Genomic DNA, 8640 nt, shown 5'->3' with positions numbered 1-8640 from the left:
CACACCCCCAGAACAGCTGATGGCCAGTAGGGGGTGCCACATCAGACAGTCCACTGGGCCAGAGTTTCACCTGTGTCCTTGACTTGGGTAAAGGTCTAGTTCGGATTTTGTGGCTCATATAACAGCGGCCTTGGGTAGATTCTTGAGAGTATAATTGGGAGTACGTCCGATTTATTCATATTGTAGCTAGTGCTGCCAGGGATTCTTCAGTGTAGAGTTTTCTTCTGTTTCGCTATGCCAACTTGACAAGGTGTTGCTTCCTTGCCCCAGGCAGTCACTATAATGCGACTGCAACTGCGAGAAGGTTTGCAGGGATTTCAGCTCGGGGCCGATGAAAATGTGGAAACGCTTCACGAATTTGCGTGTCATCCTTTCGCAGGGGCCATGCTAATCTTCTCTGTATCGTTTCCAATTTATTATATGTGTTGCCTTAGCAAGCACATTGACTGATAGGCGCTGCCTACCATTTGAACCCCTGGTTGTCGGAACGACACCCTTACAGCGGTGCAGGCTAGAGAGCCGCTGTCCCTATGAACCGTCGCAAGAGCGAGGGGTGAGGTATAAACCTTGTAGACTTCAATGTGTTTGCAATTTGTTAAGAGCTTTGGTAAATTGTGTCTTCCTGTTTAATCCACATGAATGATAAGCTAAAAAGTGCGCTGACACGGGGAGCGACCTAGTGCCCAAGTTGACTTTCTGGCCGGGGGCTGGACTTGGGCCCTAAGCTGTTCCCTCCTAAGACACACCCCCAGAACAGCTGATGGCCAGTAGGGGGTGCCACATCAGACAGTCCACTGGGCCAGAGTTTCACCTGTGTCCTTGACTTGGGTAAAGGTCTAGTTCGGATTTTGTGGCTCATATAACAGCGGCCTTGGGTAGATTCTTGAGAGTATAATTGGGAGTACGTCCGATTTATTCATATTGTAGCTAGTGCTGCCAGGGATTCTTCAGTGTAGAGTTTTCTTCTGTTTCGCTATGCCAACTTGACAAGGTGTTGCTTCCTTGCCCCAGGCAGTCACTATAATGCGACTGCAACTGCGAGAAGGTTTGCAGGGATTTCAGCTCGGGGCCGATGAAAATGTGGAAACGCTTCACGAATTTGCGTGTCATCCTTTCGCAGGGGCCATGCTAATCTTCTCTGTATCGTTTCCAATTTATTATATGTGTTGCCTTAGCAAGCACATTGACTGATAGGCGCTGCCTACCATTTGAACCCCTGGTTGTCGGAACGACACCCTTACAGCGGTGCAGGCTAGAGAGCCGCTGTCCCTATGAACCGTCGCAAGAGCGAGGGGTGAGGTATTTTTACACGATCAAACAATACGACAAACCAAAAGAAAGACATAGTAACAGTAATAAACTTAACAGGACCGTCAGTTACCAGCGCAGCCTCTGCACAGTAGTAGCAGCCAGCGAGAGCGTACTGAAACGGCACAGCAAACAGACGGACAGAGAGCTGTTGTCCCGCTGACAGGATGTGAGTGTAAAAAGTGAAACGTGAGCGGGAAGTGTGCAGGGTCATACAGCAGCGCGGTTCCACACTTATCCTCACAGGCGGACGGACAGACAGATAAAGAGACCGGCAGACGGGTAGTTTTGGGGTAAAACAGGAACTCGGTGCAGACAAAGATTTACATGGTGTTTCACTGCGACACAGCCATGGTTGACTGCACACAAATATCTACATTTCCGGAGAGTAATAAAAACAGGAGGGGGGGGGTCGAGGCCGGCAGACGGTGAATAAACATATTGAAGATTTTTTAGTGAAAGACAATTTTTCTGCTGAACATTGAATGGTGGTGGCTTAAGTGTTCATACAATTTAAGCTTTTAAGAGATAAGCTGTTTAACAGCTGAGATTTATTATTCCTGCTTTGGCAAATTGTGGGACTGAAAAGGCTCCTTGTGTAAGGGGGTACACTATACAGCTAGAATGACAGCCCTGATTCATAGGGCTTTTTCACCAAAATGTTAAGTATTCAAATGTCACATTAGGCTGTGATAGAGGGGCAGTGATTCAACATGCACCAGGTCAAGAACCCGAAACTGAAAGAGATAAATGGAACTCAGCTATCATTTGTTTTCTTACTGTAAAATATCAAAATGTCTTAAAAATGTCCTATTATTGATAGTGATTACTAGTCATAAAACCCCTTGGTCTACACACACAGGTGTTTTCACTTTTGGCTCTTGATTAAATCTTTTCTCAAGTTGCATTCACATCTACAGTTTAAATGCATATGGTAAAAGGTATAGAAAAAAGCAGAGTAGGGATGCTGCCTTATTTGAGTCATTCACTTCACCTACACTGCTTCATCGAGCCCTAGCACTCTGATGTGTGGGGCTGCATATCAGCACTAAATACCTTTAGGGCTGTCCTTCACCAAATAAATTCACACACAAAAGAACCACTTCAAAACCTGTGTTTTCCAGAGATGTGCTCATAAGTTTCTTGAAATTAGGTCATTCATTACGAAAAAGCATGGACTGTAGAAATCTCAGACGATAAGTTGACTAATCTAGTTAGAAGGGGCAGCCCTAGATACCTTTAAAGGAACAGTGTGTAGCATTTAAGATCTATTGGAAGTTATAGGAATATAATATTAATAAGTATATTTTCTCTAGTGTATAATCACCTGAAAATAAGAATTGTTGTGTTTTTGTTGCATTAGAATGAGCCATTTATATATCCTCTTCACAGGGTCCGCCATGTTTCTACAGTAGCCCAGAACGGACAAACCAACCTGCCTTGGCTTCCAGACTGTTGTTTCTGTCTCCACAGCCGGAAGCTGCAGCCATTATTTCTGCACAAACCGCTTACAGCGCAAACAGTGCTTATGGAGCTAAAAGATTGAACATGGGGGGGAGGGATGGGAGACGGAGGGTGTGCGTTGTCGTTTCTGCGACAACGTGCTCCTGCCGCTGTTGGGTCTGGGGAAGCCGTTAGCCGTTGTAATCGCTGTATGAGAGCTGTGCAGTGTGGTGGCGTTTGTAGCTAGCCAGTGGGACATACCCTTGCATTCCCATGATGGGTATCAAGTGAAGTATTCTACTGGTATTGGGAATCACTTTAAGGCTACCTGTATTAGTACTGGCATCGTAGTTTGTTCAACGATACCCAGCCACATTGATGTGCATAGTTTAGTTCACTTAATTTCATTCAGGATAATCCTGCTGAGCATCATTACTGCTTTGCAGAGTGTCCTGGGGCCCAATTAGAATATTTTTTAAAAGAGCATGTGTAATAACAAATGCATCCATTGTTATTAGTACACCCCAGCATAGGTCCAACCAACTCTAACCAGAACAGACGTCTAGTCAGAATAACTGAACTGTTTGGATGTGCAGGGCTCCTATTGACAGCTTTTTCAATCTTGTGTCTCCACTGATTGAATTTAAATGGCCTCATATGGTTGCAGCGATGATATCTAATGAAAACTAAAAAGGGGAATAAATAATTTTATGACCTTCATTTTTCTTACTCCTTTCTTCTCATTACTGTTTTAAGTTTAACTCTTTCGCTTTTCACTTTTTTTGCTGTCTCTCACACGCGCACACACACTCACGCGGTCTGTTAGCTGAGCATCTGAGGCTCCAGGGCCAGTGAGAAGTCTGTTGTGTGTTCTGTTCCAGCCCAGATGGCAGCATTGGCTGAGTCAGCGGTGGCCGGTGGTCCACACTAAACTGGATGATTAGTCGTTGACAACGGGAGAGGAGCCGAGCGCTAAGAGCCATGAGCTGAGGGACTTCAGACAGTTCGTCCTGTCTGAATGGAATAACGATGTAAATAAGTGTAATGACAGTGGTCAGCTCTCGCTGTAAGGGTGAGCACAACATAGCCATGAACATACAAATGAACAAATCAAGATGATTGAGGCCTCAAATATTTCATTTTAGTCATTGTAGTTTTGGAGACGATGACTTTATCCAGGCCATAGCTGTAAACAGTTGCCTTAAAAACAGTAAACATTTAGCTTACTTTCGTTTTTGTGTCATGATACAACAGAGACATTCTTTCTTCAGTTGAATGAACACAGGAGGAGGAACTGTAATCTGACACACAAACACAAATGTGTGATCGAAGGTGCCAGAGACAGTTCTGCAGTGCTGCAGGCCAACCTCAGTTAGATTCACGCCGCTTGTTCAGCTAAAACCTAAAGTCAGATGTTAGACTTTGCACAATGTGCAGTGCTGGAATATTTAATATGACTTTATTGAGGTCATGTTTCAATCAGCCTGCTAACCTTGTTGCAAGAGCATACTGTGTTTTTTTGATTGTGACAACCCATATTCAAAACCAAAAGTGATGTATTTATTATAGTTATTATAGTTTTGTTTTTTGGTCTGACATCAATACATATTTTGGTCCTGTTTTGATTAGTGCGGGGGTTTCAGTGGTAAAACTTTACACCTTTATACTGGTTCTCATGGCAATGAAAAAAATGAATGCTAAACATCTTCTTGTCTATGGTTTATACATTCCTTTCTCAGTGCATTATCTTCAGAAGTCGTGGCAGGGCTGGTTTTGTGGCAGCCTAGCAGTGCTGAATAAGTACACGAGAAACACGGCAATGCAACACAAAGACTTTCCCCTGTGCTTGCCTCAGTCAACCTGTAATGCAACGACAGGTTGAAAACCACAGTTTGAAAAATGCCACTGTTTGAGAGGGTGTGAGATGTCATATCCTGTTTTTCTGTCGGAGACGCAAACACTGAGCAGCGAGAGAACCAAACTACAAGACGTTAAACTGCAATTTGACAGCTACTGCTCTCCCAGAGCAATGGTTTAGCAGAGTTTCGGCTGCACACACACACACACACACACACACGCTGCATTCAGGCTCTGCCAAGACACATTTGTAAAGTCTGACATGTCCTTCGGTCTTTTCAGTGTTCTCTCATTTGCTGCATAACATCGCTTCATCCAACACCTTTACATGGTTGACACGCACCACACAAAACCCAAGATAAAGTGATTAGTCAGTTTACATTAGACGTGCACGTGTAATGAAAAATGTTCAGGTGAGTGTTGTAATCATTGCCAAACACAGTCTGCTGGGACACAGGGCCCATCACTGGGATACTCCAAAGCAATATTCTTTAGTTTTAATCACCCATTTAAATATTCAGGAGGTGAAAGTTTAAAATAAGGGGCTCGCCACTTTAACATATGGCCTAATTTAGAGTCTGACATCACCACAAACAGTGCAGTGCATCTCTTACTGACCAGATATTTGAAAAAGCTAAAGTCTGATACCTCTGTAGTCCAACAGGACAAGACTTGGTTTACACGTGGTCGAAAGTGCCACATCATATGCGATTGCTGCTTATAGTTGACTTGGCATTTTTTCCTTTTGGGGCTATACGATCTCTACGTGCCCTAACTTGTCCCCACAGTGTTTGAGTGAATACTGAGGCGTGCAGCTCGACTAGGCCATGCAAAGAACAAATTCCTCCACGAGAGATCAGGTTCAGCCACAACAGCCATTGTCCAGTATGTTTAAGTCACAGAATTCAAGCAGCATTCCAGAAATGCTGTAATCACGGGCTGGCATAACGACCAACACAAAACACAAATGCACACATGTGCGGACACACACGGACACACACTCTCTGTTGTTGAGGAGTGCAGCTGTTGCTGTATGTCCCCTCTAACAAAAGAGCGCCATTTCAGTGCATTGAGAGCCACAATAAAGCACATTCCTCAGAACCACCAACATTTGGTATCTCAGGCTGACTTTAAATGTAAAGCTGGCAACAAATACGAGTCCTAACACTTTCTAAGACCCTTTACATTAGCTAGCCAACTGGTTCAAACACATTTTTTTTGCTGTTTATCAGACAGCAAAACCAATGTGGATACAGTTAAGGGGAAAATCCTTAGTCACGACTGATTTACCAACCATGTAACTGTATCCTCCCTCGATCACCTACACCTCAGTACTGCAGTGACTCATAACACTGAACTGAATGACCCATGGCCAATGATGTATTGCTGTTATTTGATAGAATGACGCACGTAACCTAATAATATCCCATGGGGCAAAATAAAGTCACTTAATGGCAGCCCTGTGTCAAACAATTAGAAATAAACAGCTGTTGTTGTTGTTGGGAATTTACAACAGAGAACAAAAATCAGTTAAACAACTAGGATGATCTGTCTCTTTTACCATAACCACTCACTGGAACAGAAGGAAGGAAACCACAACCACCTGCCTGTATATCTGTACAACACGTCCATGCCAGCTCCTGGTTGACAAAGTGGATGGAAATAGTTGATCAACTGGGTCTCAAAAGTATTTCACTTCACCCACCACACTCAACCTTTCATTCATTCAAGCGAGTGAGGGTCGAAATGAAGCCATCACCAAACCCTGAGAATGAACTGAGGATGAAATGTTGCTCCAGCTCGGCTGCTACTTACAAGCTAAGTGTGCTGGTTAGCCGGTCCGCCTGCTAGCTGGGGGCACTGTCGTCAAGCAGCCGGGCAAAGGAGATATATATATATATATAATATATACCCTCAAGGCAGGAGTCAGAGAGACTACATAGGGCACAAGTAGAGCCAGATAAAAGTGTCTTGCACAACGTTTAACACCACCACATGAACACATCTAGCGGCTACTTTGAGCTAACGATGCTAGCTCGTCTCTCCCCATGTGAACGCGTTTGACAGTCACTGATTTGACGGGATACACAACTTGGCACGACACCAGGTGAAGGAGATCTCAACTCAAACACGGTTAAAAGTTGGTTTAACACAACCACGTACCTGTGTGTGTCTCGGGTTCGTACTTTGTAGGATGTGACGGTGGTCTCGGCTGTACTTTCACCGACCTTGGCAGCTCTCTGTCCCCCAGCAGCGACAGACAACAACACTCGCAGCTCAGCCCTCCCTCTGCCACCACACAAACGAAAGAGGAGAAAAAAACATTTAAGCCCCGCCCATTCATATCTGTAATTGGTCAATAAATGAGCCAATTAAATCTTTAATTGTTTTCTTTTCTTTGCTCAATAATGATGCAGATATGATTTGTTATCTTATGAAAGTTAAAAATAGTTAAAATAGTTTTTTTTTTTTTTCTCTGTCTGTAAATATAATATTTCAGTTATTGTTGTTTTTTTGTTTTTTTCTACTGTTTTTTTATTGCTTATTTATAATACTTGTTTTATTTTATTTTTTATTTTTATTTCTTTATTTTTTATTCTTAGCTTGTCTTCTACTATGTCTCTTGTGTGCACTTTACTCTACGCTGTTGTAAGTCTGCAAATTTCCCCGCTGCGGGACTAATAAAGGATTATCTTATCTTATCTCTTATCTTATCTTATCTGCAGTGCGTTGGAAAGTCTCCAACTTCAAAATGATTGAAGCTTATGATGAAAACAATTACACATTTAATCTTGTGCTGGAAATAGGTCAGTGAAAGTGAACACTAAAACTATCACTGTGTGTTTCACTACTGTAGTTCCCAAGGGGAGAAACATTACAGAGTTACAACCATTTACAATACTTAAACACAGGGATAGAAAAGTGTAATGACAGAAAGGTGTGTGATGAGAAAGACATTTTCACTATCCTGTCTGTCCAACAGGTCACTTTAGGACATGAGAATCCTAAATGCATATAGTTTACTGAAGGTTTTGGTCAAGTTGTTAATGACACGGTTGGCTCTTTGGAAAATCTCAGCTGAAAAGTCGACCCCTGATCTGCCTGCTGCCAAGTTTATGAAAGTTCATCTAGTGTTATAATTAGTGATTTGATTAACAGTATATCTTTATTCTTTAACGATTATAACACGCGTTCTAATCTAGGTCTATATAATTATAATATTTTACCACCTTTAATGCTATTTACAAGTATTCCTGCTAGTAACAGTGTTATTGTATTAAGCATGTATAATATTATGTCAATCTAGTAAATAAGAGTAAAGGTTAAACAATTAGTTTATTAGATTTAACAGCAAAAACATTCATTAGTTAGAAATTAATATTCAGTCAATATTGCTTTTATCAGCTTTTCAAATGTGAGGTGTTTTTTTACTTTTCTTTGTCATACATGACAGTAAGCCATTTATGCTTTTCTTTTGACCTCCTCACATTCATAACCCAGCATTAAGATTGACAGTTGGAGTCAAAGGCATGTTTGAACATTAGTGTGTGTGTGTGTGTGTGTGTGTGTGTGTGTGTGTGTGTGTGTGTGTGTGTGTGTGTGTGTGTGTGTGTGTGTGGGTGGGTTAGGCTTAGGGTATGTGTGTGGGTTAGGGTTGGGGGGTACGTACTGGGCCTTGAGGGGCTGCAATGCAAAGCAACAGGAACAACACACACACACACACAAACACACAGACGCAGAGCCTTCAAGAATGTCAAGGCTCTATAATGAAAACATACAGTCTTTTCAGTGCAAGGCCTCATGCAGATCGCTGATGCTATTACTGTGCGTGTTGCCATATCTGGGTTGCCACGACGCACGCTGGAGCAGTGAAAGGTTTGGAGCTCATTGTTGTCAGCAGTGCGGTGGGAGGTATGTGCAGGGTAAACACACCTCCACAGGACTATAAGGGCCGGTTAGGTTAGATGATGGGGGTCAGAGTACACCCACGTCTTCCACTGCCACAACCGCTGGTTGTCATGGAGTTAAGTT

General features: G+C 42.7%; 1 protein-coding gene and 2 non-coding genes across 4 annotated transcripts in view; all 3 read right to left on the bottom strand.

Moving 5' to 3' along the window:
* The window catches only part of fam49a (family with sequence similarity 49 member A), a 37109-nt gene extending 30205 nt beyond the window's left edge, over nucleotides 1-6904 (bottom strand). For both annotated transcript variants that reach the window (XM_054618426.1, XM_054618427.1), the window contains exon 1: nucleotides 6772-6904. The gene's annotated coding sequence lies outside the window, so the exon portion shown is untranslated. The remainder of the gene's footprint in view (nucleotides 1-6771) is intronic.
* Nucleotides 335-441, bottom strand: LOC129107647 (U6 spliceosomal RNA). The gene has a single exon (XR_008531896.1). It is a non-coding gene; the product is annotated as a U6 spliceosomal RNA (small nuclear RNA).
* On the bottom strand, nucleotides 1076-1182 carry LOC129107646 (U6 spliceosomal RNA). Its single transcript, XR_008531895.1, has one exon. It is a non-coding gene; the product is annotated as a U6 spliceosomal RNA (small nuclear RNA).
* Nucleotides 6905-8640: the final 1736 nt, after the last annotated feature.

The sequence above is a fragment of the Anoplopoma fimbria genome, chromosome 18 (assembly GCF_027596085.1).
Source record: "Anoplopoma fimbria isolate UVic2021 breed Golden Eagle Sablefish chromosome 18, Afim_UVic_2022, whole genome shotgun sequence".
Lineage (NCBI taxonomy): Eukaryota > Metazoa > Chordata > Actinopteri > Perciformes > Anoplopomatidae > Anoplopoma > Anoplopoma fimbria.
This window is presented reverse-complemented; position numbering and strand designations above follow the sequence as displayed.